Source organism: Toxorhynchites rutilus, chromosome 3, assembly GCF_029784135.1.
Source record: "Toxorhynchites rutilus septentrionalis strain SRP chromosome 3, ASM2978413v1, whole genome shotgun sequence".
Lineage (NCBI taxonomy): Eukaryota > Metazoa > Arthropoda > Insecta > Diptera > Culicidae > Toxorhynchites > Toxorhynchites rutilus.
This window is the reverse complement of record NC_073746.1, coordinates 199,271,295-199,284,943: the sequence shown is the minus strand read 5'-3', so window position 1 is coordinate 199,284,943 and position 13,649 is coordinate 199,271,295. Positions and strand designations below refer to the sequence as shown.

General features: G+C 39.1%; 1 protein-coding gene across 4 annotated transcripts in view; it reads left to right on the top strand.

Annotated features, from left to right (window-relative positions):
- LOC129780177 (O-acyltransferase like protein-like) overlaps positions 1-13,649 on the top strand; it is a 103,182-nt gene that overhangs the window by 67,486 nt on the left and 22,047 nt on the right. The window contains exon 1 of one of the 4 annotated variants that reach the window (XR_008743853.1): positions 7,481-7,709. The exons of the other annotated variants lie outside the window; for them this stretch is intronic. The gene's annotated coding sequence lies outside the window, so the exon portion shown is untranslated. Of the gene's footprint in view, positions 1-7,480; positions 7,710-13,649 lie in introns of those variants that run through there. 4 annotated transcript variants of the gene reach the window in all.

Sequence of the window (13,649 nt, the reverse complement as noted above, 5' to 3'; positions counted from 1 at the left end):
AGCGCTACGTCCAACTTATGGTCGTCATAATCGTCCTGCCAGATAAACAATTGAGCGTCTAGTGGGAAAATGTGAATCCACAGGCACAGTACAAAATGTTCCTGTGCCAGTGATATAAAGAAGTGCCCGTAGTGTCGTGAATATTGCTGTCGCTAGCACATCAATTGAGGAAGACCCGAAAAAGTCTCTCACACGTCGTTCTCAAGCGTTGGGCATCTCTGTGACGTCGTTGTGGCGAATTTTGCGAAAAGATCTTGGCCTACGTTCTTACAAGATCAAATTGACGGAAGGATTGAGGTTGCCTGACCCACGGAGGCGTCGTATGTTCGTTAATTGGGCGGAGCAACAACTTGAATGACTTCGTCAATAAGTAAAATATGCGTTATTGGTCAGGCAGCAATCCATACGTACTCCATGAGTCACCATTGCGTACCGAAAAAATTATGGTTTGCTGCGGTTTATTGTCCGGCGGCGTCATTGGGCCGTACTTCTTCCGTGATTATCAAGACCGTCACGTTACTGTGAATGGGAATCGCTACCGTTCAATGATAACCGAATATTTTTGGCCCGAATTGGATTGTGTGGACTTGGACAATATGTGGTTTCAACAGGATGGTGCCACAAGCCACATAGCGAATTTAACAATCGATTTATTGAAGCCACGTTTGGTGATCGTGGCCCGAAATGGCCCAGTCAATTGGCCGCCTCGGTCGAGCGATTTGACGCCGTTAGACTATTTCCTGTGGGGCTACGTCAAGTCTATGGTCTATATCAACAAGCCAGTGATGACTGATGAGCTTCGTGCGAATGTCGAACGTGAAATTGCAGCAGTATCGGCTGATTTATGCTCGAAACCCGTCGAAAATTTGGTTCAGCGTCTGATCTTCTGAAAGTGTGGCCGTGGTGGCCATGCAAAAGAAATCGAGTTCCATGGCATCAAAATGTTCTTTCACAAGAATAAAGAATTTCATTGATATCCAAAACCGTTTTTGTTTTATTTAAAAAAAACTTTTGTAGCGCTCTTATTGAAAACCCCGATGGAAATGTGAGGCGTTTGTACACATGATGTTTACCACACCCCACAATATTTCTAGCCTACTACACTTTTTCTAAGCGGTTGTTTCTGTTGAAGTTCTTTAATGCAGCCTTTTATTCCGGTCACGGGTTCAAACTTGTATGCAGGCTTCGAAAATGGTGTGTGATGTTAGGTATAGCTCGGATATATAACCAACAGGTTCTGTTCCTCGCTTCGTATATTCATTTGGTGCAACAAAAGTAAATACTGTCATTCGGTCAAGTACATTTACATTTACTACTAAATACATTTGGTAATGCAAAATTAGTAGAATGTACAAATTTTTTGTACATATTGTCAACAAACCCGCATCCCTACCAGAGATTAGTATATTTTACTCGATAACATTAGTAAGCTTGGATATTGTCATATCTGAAAATTGCTGAGAAAAGAGCGTATTAACCATTTTCATTGTTCCCATAAGGCAATACGGAGGTATAGTAAGGATATAATTCTGATACGTGCATTTTCGGCGAGAAAATGTAGCCGATATTGGGCTTCCGAATCATGGTTCTGCTTGACATATGTGCTTATTAGTACGGTCGAAAATGACTATAGATTGGTAGTATTTACCAAAAAATTCGTTATATTTACTAATTATTTCTCTCAGTGTAGCAACATCTTATTTAAAAAAAATTAGAGAAAATAATTGCGACAATTTTGTTATATTTGATATTTTCATTTCATCCTTATTTCTGTTCTTTCGATTGCCCAATATTTCTCTCTTGGACGGAATTGGGAGCAAATGAGTAAGATGAGGTCTTATTCGATGGCAATGAATTTCTTCGGAAAAGGCCTTGCCAAATTGCCAATTGATATAATTCTATGCTGTATTGACAGTTTGACAAATAGGGGAGATGGGGGTAAGACGGACATGTTAAGGAAAACTTCAATTCTCGCGTAACTTTTGAAAAGGTCCTATGTAACAAATGTAAACAAATCGAGTTAATGGATGCACGCTATTAGTTTTCAATCATTGGATGCATTACAAAAACAATCGTTCACGTATCTATTTTCTACATCTTTTTATCGCCGATACAAGAAATATCCTATGTACAGATTGGGATTTTAAGTACCCGGCTGTTACTTCGGACGTCACTTACCCCCGACGCCCGAAACGTCCGAAGTACTAAAGCAGTCAAAACAACACGATGTCGTGCAACGTAATATGTCCAATGTGCAAACGCGGGCAGTCAAAACGTCTGAAGTAACATTTTTCACTCCGAAACTTCAACTTTAATCTCAAATCACGGAACAACAGTTACGATGGGTTTGTCAGAGTTATTCTTGACTGCTAGTGGTGAGAGTAGCGATAAAGATCGATTGCTTTTAAGACAATTCGCGGAATAATGTTCGGGTTTTCAACTTCGTTTTTCTCGAGTTGACTAAAATGCTACATTGGACCTTTTCAAAAGTTACGCGAGAATTGTATCTTTGGAAACTCATGTTTTAAAAAAATTTAAAAGCAGTTTTTTACAGTTCAATATATTGGTTTTCGAAATAACTGGAAATAACGAAATGAAAGTTTTATAAAAATGTGTTTTTCATTGTTTTTTTACTGAAAATAAAACATGCCGAAAAGAAGAACATTTTTATAGGTGCGGGTATAATGGACATTTCACTCTCTCTCAGTGTTTGTGTGTCCAGTAACTGAAATAGAACAAAAAAGAAGGCAATATAAAAAATAATTCAATATTCTTCCCTTCACTTTCCATCATGCATTGGATGTGATTATGTCCATTTCAACCCCCACAGTGCAATAATTTCAATAATTTAAATTTACCACTTACGAATGAATTTAATTTTCCGTACATACCTAATATCGTTTCTCTGATAACTCACAAGCCGAAATATAACCATCAGCGAATTCAATTTTGCAATTAAACCACTCAAAATGCTTAGTCTCGAAGCCGCAAAAGTTACATCCACACACGGAATCATGTTCGATTTTCGGTTTTTGTTTCTCTATTCTACTTTTGATCATTATTCATTGCCATAGGATTGTTTAAATATGATAGAATAGCACGTAGAAGGGCTTTCCATCAACAGAAAATTGACATTTATAATGCAACTATACAAATCAACCACCTGTCCATTATACCCCCTCTGTCCGTCTTACCCGCGGCTCCGCTATGTCTGAATTTTCACAGAATTTCCGTGTGATGGAATACTTTGCTTCGGATTTCTCGCTTCGGACTTTTTGTAGCAAATTTATCTGCGGAAAGAAACCTAAACTTCCTTGAGATACTGCTCGAGCTTTTGTTCTGGAACCTAATTCATATTAATTCATATTGATAATTTTCTTTGTTATCGGTATATAGTCAATAGCAAAATAAAGTATACACCCCGTGTTGGTTTTCTATTTTTGAGTTTTTCGGGGTTAAAAAGTAAATAATTAAAAGCGACTCGTGTTCATCGTAAAATTGATCCTTTTCACTCTCATGTAGTGATAAGAGAAAAAAAATTAAAATCACATTTCTACTTCATGTTTAAAACCAAACAAAAAATCTTTGATTCAGACGTTCCAAATTGAGTGTACAGTTCAAGTTTTTCTTATAAAGAAAATTGAAATCAGTTCAGAAATGTTAACAGATAACAAAAATCAATCCTCTAGTATTTGGTATGGCCCCCCTTTGGCGTAAAGCACTTCCTGCAAGCGAAGAGGCGAGATTTCTGGTCATTGTAGACGAAAGTGCCTCCCAGATCTCCGTAATCGTCGTTTCGAGTTTCGCTTTGTTCCCTGGATTCTTATTCTTCAGATGGGTTCCATATATACTCAATAGTGTTCAAGTCCGGTGATTGCGGGGTTGTATTGAGTTGATTGGGACATTATAGAGCAGGTATTCCCGCATGGTGAGGTCAGTTTGTTTCGGGTCATCATTCTGTTGGAAGTAGTAATCAATTTCTGCTCAATCAACACTGAAGGTTACGTTTCAGAGTGTTCAATGAAGCCATCTTTAGTGCACCCGTGGCCGAGTGGTTAGCGTCTCACATTATCATGCCGGGTGTTCGGGTTCGATTCCCGTTATGGCTGGGGGTGTTTTCGTCAGAGAAATTTCCTTCGACTTGCACTGTGGTCACGCGTATTCTAGAGCTTGCCCCTCGGAATACATTCAAGGCGTGTTATTTGGCTTAAGCAATCTCAACTAAGTATTAATAAATGACGCTAGTTAATACATACGTTGAGATAGCAAAAGTTCCACAGGGAACGTTAACACCATTCAAGAATGAAGCCATCTTGTCCATCGCCGAATCGATAAACTCCATGGTTCCAGTTCTAGAAGCCGCCATAGTACAATACATCATCTGACTGCCGCCTCCGTGTTTTACTGTGGGAAACAAATGCTGAATCTGAAGCACCAATCCTGGTTTCCTTCACACTATCTGCCCTGCATCCGATTCAAAGAGATTGTTTTTCATCCTTGTTCCAGAACTCCTTAGTCAGTTTACATATGCCTTAGCAAACTGTAGTCGTTTTTTCATTTTCGACTTTGAGATGAAAGACTTTTCACGGCCACGGCTCTCAGATTGTTGCTGTGTGCTGCTCTCCGGTCAGTGTCTGCTGACAGGTTTTCCAATGATGCCAACTTCTTCTGTAGTCAATTTAAGAATGTTTGTTTTAGAGTTCTTTCGAAATGTTCACACAATTACACGTTCATCATCAGAACTCATTCAAACATCAATAAAAAAACAAAAACCAACACTGCCCAAGCAGTGGTTAAGTGTTGACACCAATCACTGACGAAAAAAGTACGCTAATTCGCAAAGATCTTACTTACAAGATTAATTTGTTTGGAAAAATTCAGGGTGTACCCTCAATTTTGCGATGCCTAGAATAGAGGTTGTTTTCAATTTTTAGGAAAAAAAAACAATTAGCAGAAAATTTTTCGCGGAATTTTATTGCACGTACAGCTAGTTAAGTATAAGTAATTAAGTAATTAATATGCATAAAAAAAATCAATGTATTCAAAATATTTTATACCAAATGAATGGAAACTATCGTCAAGTAGCATTTGTACCCTCAATTTTGCGATACTGTACCTGCAATTTACTTTGACAATTATATTTTTCGAATAACTGCATCAACATCTGAATCTTGGGTAATCGGACACGGCTACTCTTTCAATTTGTCTGCATCAGACTTGTATTAATTATCACATATCTTCGAGCTAGCTACTCTAAATGGAGTTAAAATTGAAATAGAAATCTCGAGTTGGTACCAATTACAAATACACAGGTTGGATACTATGCCGACAAAACGAAAGTACTCTGCAGTGTCATTTAAGTTGACAAAAAGTCGACTAATATGCGAAAATCTTTTCTTTACTGCTGGGTGTTGTAATAGAATTCTACATATGGATAAATCACTGATAAATACTGATACGAAAAATCGATGCATGCATGGTTTAAAACGCAGACTTTTCTCTTTCCTACGTGCTTTTGACAAAGTTTCTGGCAGATTTGTTCTGATCAAATCCTTTCTGAATATATCTATTCAGAGTTTGGCTAGAAGGTAACTAGCGGCATGTCCGATACGGCCGTCGCCTCATCTCTCATTAGTGAAAACACAGGCGATTTTTTCTAGAATAAGTTGCAGATATCCTGTTGAGGCTACGCTTCCATTGAACGTCATAGACGATGGCAGATCAGCCTTATGGCGCTGTTCGTTGACAGCATGTGGACGTGACTCTAGTTTCCTTTGTATTCTAAAACTACTATTGCATTCTAGCTTCGCAAAATGCTTATAACGGGTGTTCAATAAAAATGAGAATGAGCGTAATTTCTTTTCTCACCGAGAGAATTGCTCTCTGGGCTCTCTAGAAATGGGTTGCTCATTTCTTTTTGCTTGGGTGCTGTCAGTTCGATTAAAGATGGCGTGAAAACAACAAGCATTCCGCGAGTGCGTTGTACCGTTCTTCGAAACGCATGAAAGTCAAGGAAAAAAGTTTACAATAGACCACTTCGGGACGAAAATGTTCCGGTGGGCACTGTTTATCGGATCCTGGCATCCCGAAACGTCGGGGGGAAGACCGGTAGTGACCGTCCGGCGAAGATCATGACGAAAAAGAAGAAGTAATCTCTAAAAAGAAGATCGACAACAAAGACGGTACGAGTTTGTCTGACGCTGGTCGAAAATTTCGCTGCTTCCATTCATCGAGACGTCGTTTGTGCTGGACGACGAGAGTTATTTTCCGCTGTCAAAGTTCCACATTCCCGGCAATGACCGGTACTATACCAGCGACAAGTCGTCCACACTCCCCGGGGTGAAGTTCAAATACAAGTATAAGTCTGAGCAGAAAGTTATGATGTATATCACTGAAGAAAATCGTTGTTTTGATTCGATTGTTTAGTTTCAGTGAATACGGTTCGAGCTCCAACGAAATTTAATTCGAAATAAGAGACTTTTATTCAATTTTCTTTCATTTTCATTTGACGCTTTGATAATTTTACTTCGGTGTGAAGAATGAAAGAAATGGACGTAAATAATGTTATATGAAGGTGAAGAAATATTCTCTTTATTGAGCGTCTAAGTCTGAGAGTTTTCAGTCTGCACGAGTTTGCAGCAAATTGAATGGTGATAGGCTCATTATTGAGTAACGATGACGTGAAACTGTATAGCCCTAGTCCCAATTGAAGCTAGAGAGCAACTGGCTGATACTATGATGATCGGCATATAAAAATCCTGTAACAGTTTTGCGCTAATGGGAAGAATGATGAGGGGTTAGTTTCACAACAGGAGCAGGCGCCTCGCAAAGCATAACAATATGACTCTGTTTTGCGCACTCACAAAGCAGACATACAGGCTACGGTCATTCTGATTGATAAAGTAACAAATTCAAAAGAGAGCAACTAAGCTGTAGTTATCTAGCAGGAAAGAAGCGTTGGGATTGAAGGCCGAATAACCCACATCCGTATAAAGGAAACCACTGCGATGTTTATTCCACAAGGTTATTGAAAGATTAAGGTCGCTCATTAAACTGACTTCGTCTGTTGCTTTGGTGGCATCCAAAACAGAGGAAACCGACTGTCTCGAAAAGTTCGCGTTCTCGTATTCGGCCGGAATGAATGTATAACGCACATGGATATAAAGTAAAGCCGTCAAGTGTGATCGCCGTCCATACCTGTTTCAAGCATATCCAAGTGAGTTTTTCTACAACCCTCAATTTTGGAGTTTACAGCCACTAGAAAACCTCTTCCTCTAGCCTTACAGCTATTATAAACATCCCTATGGCAACAAAAAGCTCCATAATAACGATGAACACTTGGTGAGAGTGTACATGAGTCTAACCAAGTCTTCACGAGAACAGCGATGTCGTAGCATCTATTTGAGCCAGCTACTCGGAAATCCTCGACACTTCTGTTGATACCACCGACGTTCTGGTAATTTACGGTTATTTCTTGGTGGCGATAGGACCAGAGGTTCGACGGATGTGGCTTACATCAACGGTGTGGTTGGTGCCGTGCCGAATCCTGATGTCTCCGTCACACGAATGGGATCGATTTCTGGAAGCGATGAAGCGGTACTGTAATCGTAATAGCCTGAGGTAGTGAGTTAGAAGACTCCTTAATCAACTTCGGACACAGGAACGGAATGACTTGGCAGGCAGAAACGGAATGGCAAGAACAGTCAGCGGTAAGACAACGGTGGTGCTGGACAATTTTTTGAATCGGGTAATTTTTTTTTGAATATCCCGTTTTGAAACTAAATATCGTTCGAGGCCAGAGGCGAATGAACTGCAAAGGTTTAAATATTTATAATCCAGCACACATACACTCCCTCTCTCTCTCTCTCTCTCTCTCTCTCTCTCTGTCTCTATCGCACTCTCTACAGTTTCTTGCTTGCAAATTATTTTCAGACACAATTCTCGTTCAAGATTTTTCAACCACTTGCAAATAACATGTTTCTCCGTTACATGGAATAAGTGTTTGATACAGAATATGTGATAAAATGAAGACAGCCCTAAATCGGACAATTCCTTTCTCTAGTTTTGCTCTTATCAACACATTCGGTGATATACCCCCTTCCCTCTTAGAGAGGGGGGTGGAGTGTCTAACCACCATAGAAACATTTATTACACCCTAAATCTCCACATGTCAAATTTGGTTTCATATGCTTGATTGATTCTCGAATAATGCAGAAATTTGTGTTTCATTTGTATGGCCAATTTATGTCGATCAGTTCAGTAGTTTCCGAGTCCATAAGAATCAGACAGACAGAAAGACAGACATACATCACTCGATTTTTATATATTATATATAGATTTTCGGGGGAAATTTTGGGAGAATTCCGGTGTGTTTTCGCGCTTAATGCTGACTAGGGCCCGAAATCTTCGAAGAAAATGAAAATCGACACTCCTCTCAGTAGCTTTGCTTCGACTAGGACTACTTCGGCATCCGCCGTCAACATGCCTTGAATTGACTAGGAATGAATTGACGAACGCTAAGAGCGAGGATGACTGATGAACTATTCTAGCAAATGGTTATTCTAATTGACGTGACAAATGGATACAAATCTGCCTTTTCATTCAACCTGACTTCAACCCACACTACTACTCCCCTTGACACGAATCCTTTTACCTGCGTACACAATCTTATTTTAACTTCCATATAAAGTGAAATGAAAACTTTGTTTCTGTTCCAAAAAGTAATTTCACCATTAATGGACGGCTTCATTGTTTACCCATCTTGAACTCAAACCAACGAACTCAAACAGTTACCAGGTATGCTATAAAGGTCCTCGCGTTAGTATTAGTGAGTAGCGTGCGGTTTGGGAAGAATTCTATGCAAAATATTAGTTCACTTTGTCTCCGAGTTCAATTTTGTACATAAACATACTGAAAAACGGGTTTATATCAACAAAATTCACAAATTTGTCAGTGTCTGAACAAAACACTGCACGCTATTTTATATGTGTGAGTAAATTTCGACAGGGTCATTGCAAGCTCCGTACTAACTCATCTGAGGGACCCCGCGTACTTAACAATGGACCGGTTTGAGTAGACGAGAGGCCGCGTCCATGAATGGGGCGACGCTCAAAGGGACTGGGTACAATTGTATTCGGCCTGTCGACATTGTTCTCTTTTGTCCATTGTATGTGGTCTTTCTTTCTGTTAGTGACCGTCTCCGGAAATAGAAGTGCGCGTCGTGTAAAATAAATGTCTTTGATTTAAATATGTAGATAGTAGTAATGTTAAGTGTTGTTTGTTTATTAGGTTTTGTTATATGTTAAGTTGTTGATAGCTGTGAACATCGTTAGTATTAAAAAAAAGTTAGTAAGATAAGGTAATTGGGAAAATGAATTTAATGGGGGCGCCACGGTGTTAACGCCAGCTGGTCAGGGCCTTTTCTTTATTACATATAAACGAGGACGCCAGGAGATCGGAAAGGACACGGCAGAAAGAGGCCCTGCGGAAGGAACAATCAGAAACCACCTTCCCCCCAGCAAGGGACAAAATACCACGCGATTGGGAAGCCTAGATTTCCTTCGACGCACGCAGACATCCGAAGCCCAGTGGAATCAGACGCAAGTACCGTGTGCTGTAAACTCCCTCCGAAATACAAAAATTCAATACCATTACCTTAAGTGTCGTTCCCTTCTAACAAACAGCCCTGAATATTAAATTTATTGTCCGTTATTCCGGGCTCACAAAGGTAGTCGTCAGCCCTCGTCCGTTGTCGGTCAAATAGAAGGTTTCACCACAGGAGCTTTAGGAACAATAGTAAGAGAGGCTCCCCACGAGTGACGCGAGTGGCTCTATTTAGGGTAAACGGGAAAAAGTAGGCTCCTGGAAAATTGTGGGCGGCGTGATTCTGTCTGAGTGTTAACGAGCAGCTTATAACGACTCTGAGTAATCCCGAGCAGCGGAGCATTACACACATGAGAGAGAAACGAATTCATTTTAGGGAGGAGTCACTTTAATATGCAATGAGGTCCATTCGACGGGGAAGAATGAAATGAGCTAGTCGAGTCGTAGAGTGAGATAGCAATTAAACGCCCGAATGACTGTAAAGTCATGTTGACGAAGAAACCGCTGGAAAAATCTAAAGCTCATTTCCAATTGAATACGAAGGCAAATTTCTTGATAGTCCCCTGACTATCCTCAGTTGAATATGAGTTTGCCGAGCTGTGGTGGTGATTTTTCCCGATTGATCATTAAATTTTGCTGTGTTCTTCAGTTGATAATTTGTTCCGTTGCACAAACATCCCTTAATTTCATAATAAAAAATGAATGATAGCTTCCATCGTTGAGAAAGCCATTGTAATTGTACACAATTCCAAAAATTCATAATTGAAGGAACAAAACATTTTTCTTCTGGGATCATTTCGATCAAGGTATATTCTTGCTAAAAACGAAATGAATGTCGTACAACAGCTCCCTAATTCACCTAGTAACCCTAGTAACATGAGACACCCAGAATCCTCTTCCCTTTCGAATGGGTCAAAAAACTACTTCGGGGAACGAGTTTTATTACCCGAAAATCGAACAAAAAACGCAATGTTTACTGAGAAAGTTGCCACAACAGTACCGAAACTAGTTTGCATAATATTGTTCCAACAGTGTTGATATTTTAGCACACCAAAGCTGGTTGCAATCGATGAATAAACGGGACGACCTCGAAGAAAATATTTGTTGTCATCATGCAGAACCGAAAAAAGGAAATTCAAAGAAAAAAATCTAAAAAAACTGTCATTAATACAGAGAATGCAGAATTAATCATTACTATAATCGTATGATAATCTTTTTCAAACACGCATTATATGTATCACATTACATTGCAGGAGGTAAACAGCAACAAATCTTTGATTCTACTCAATCGTTTGAAAAACTCTATCCATTGATCAACTTTCACTAGATTCGTTGTTATTTCAATGAAGATGTATTTTTCTTTTGAATTATTTGCGTTATTATACGTAATATAATGTGATACATACGATGTGTGTTTGATAACGATTATTAATTAATGAGATTTATGTGTAATTTTTCGTAAAAAAAAAAGATCAATTGTGAATACATAGTACTGCAGCACCGCGTCACAAGGTCACTCCAACCAGCTTATATATGTTATATGCAACGCTTCCATTCGGAACAGCAGCAAACTATTATAAAGTTACCTCACGCTCACGCTGGCTTCTATATGCTCCACTGGCCGAAAGAAATTGTTTGTGGAAAGAAATTGCATAATTGTTATCGTTGGTGTAGACCTCGTATGAGTCAAAAACGAAAATATTGTTACGTCTGTGGTTGGTTGGAGCGAAGAAACCAGTTGGTTTGATTATCCAACAATGAATACGCGCAAGGCACAATCTCCGCCAGCCGGTGCGATGCCCCTAATTCGTTTAGCGAGCAGTGTAATCTTGACTGGCCAACAAAGCATGGTTGCAGAGTGAGCAGAAAGTAAACCAAATATTTGGCAATGGCACATTTCGAAACATTAATTGCTGCCTTCATGAAATCTTTAAATGATGAAACATAAAATGATGAAAAAAAGTAAGTTTAATTGCAATTAATGCATGTTTTTGAGGCAATGATTCATTTCAAATTTATAAATTGGTTATAAAAAAACAAAAAGCATCACATTTTTCAACAGTGGTGTTGGAAGAAATGAATTGTCGTAACCACATGGAGGAGATTTTCATTTTATATTTGCAACGAGTAATACTGAAATATATATTGAAATATCGGTCCTAAGGATTTTTCTGAATAAAAAATCTCTCTGCCCGAACAGGAAACGAACCTAATGCTTCTGGCATGTAAAGTGTGACGACTACTAAGTCTCGGATTCCAAATTTATCTTAGTAAATTGCATATCAATATCGTTCAGCCTCTAATGTTCCGGTTTAGTTTTAGGCACGCAGAAATAGATCGATAAACTACAACGTCTGGTGTGCCTATCAAGAACTGGAGCAATGCCCAGCACATCCTCCACAGCCCTAGATGCTCTTTTATACCTTCTACCCCTGGTGCAACATGATGTGGAAAAAGTTGCTCTTAGGCTTAAACGTACAAAACAATTTCAAGAAGGAGATCTCAAGGAGCACTTACAAATACTGAAAGATTTTCAACTGAACCCTCTATTAATCATGAATAAAAACTGGATGGAAATAGAGATTAACTTCAGCGTTCCTTTCAAAGTGATTGAAATCAATCGCAGCGTATGGGAAGAAGGTGGTCCTATAACTCGTCCGAAATCACTCGTGTTTTACACCGATGGGTCTAAAATTGGCAAATCTACAAAAGCTGGGATTACTGGATCAGGGGGACCAGGGATCGACGTCTCAATCTCAATGGAACAGTGGCCTACAGTTTTTCAAGCAGAAATACATGCTATGCTAACATGTACGAACATTTGTTTGGGAAATACAGGTATGCCAGTATGTGTATTTTCTCAGATAGCCAAGCAGCTCTAAATGCATTGAAAGCATATACTTGTCAGTCAAAACTAGTTTGGGAATGTATTCTATCCTTAAAAAAAACTAGCTGTAACTAACGAGATTTACCTACCTGGTCACTGCGGTGTGGAAGGTAATGAAAACGCCTATCTCTTAGCTAGACACGGATCTTCAACTAAATTCGTCGGACCTAAGTCATTTTGTGGATTATCTACATCCTGTCTGAAATAAGAGCTCAAATCCTGGAAAATATCGATGATTGAAGCCAACTGGAGAGCTCTATCAACATCACGACAATCAAAATTATTCATTACACCTTGTAATAGAATAACACGCAGCCTACTCAGCTAGAATAAAGCAGACCTGAAAATGTTGACTATTTTGGGCTATTGACCGGACATTGTCCGAGCAGGTATTACTTAAAAAAAATGGGACACTAACGGGTGATAAATGTCGTTTCTACAATGTTGATGCTGAAACTTCGGAACATTTAATATGTCAATGCTGTGTATTGATTCAGCAAAGACTGCGGATTCTTGGAAAGGGCATTCTTATGCCCAAAGAGATATGGTCTGCTGAACCAAAAAAGGTAAGGAACTCCATAAAAGAAGTCATACCTTCTTGGGGGGAGATGCAAAGTTCTAGTGTGACTATCACTGATTTCCTGAGTGATGGAGCGAACTGACATATATACGAGGGCAGTCCGATAAGTACTTAGCCTCATCACCCGATGGTGTCAGTATCGCAAGAGATTACAAGAGATTACTATTGTGTAGTACATTTTCGTAAATGGCTACTGTAAAAATTTCAGCCGAATCAGACTCGTAGTTTAGTTTTGACCGCGGATTTTAGAAAAATGGAAAAAGAGCAATATCGGTAATTATGTGGGATCCTGTCAAAGGTTTCCTGGTTGGAAATGACAACTGTCGTAATAGATATCCGGTTCACAAAAATTCTACATTTTTACATACAATTAAATTCTGATGCAAAGCTGTTAAAGAAATAAAAGATTAAGCTTGAGGAACAACACCACTTTGTGTGATGTATATGTACGAGTAGCCGCAAAGTTTTCGATGGAGGAATACGTTTCAGAGCGTAATATTACTTTCAACAAACTTTTTGAATTAAAAGTCAATCCATTAAGATTTCAAACAATCGTGAGATGGTCGTGAGAGATAATAG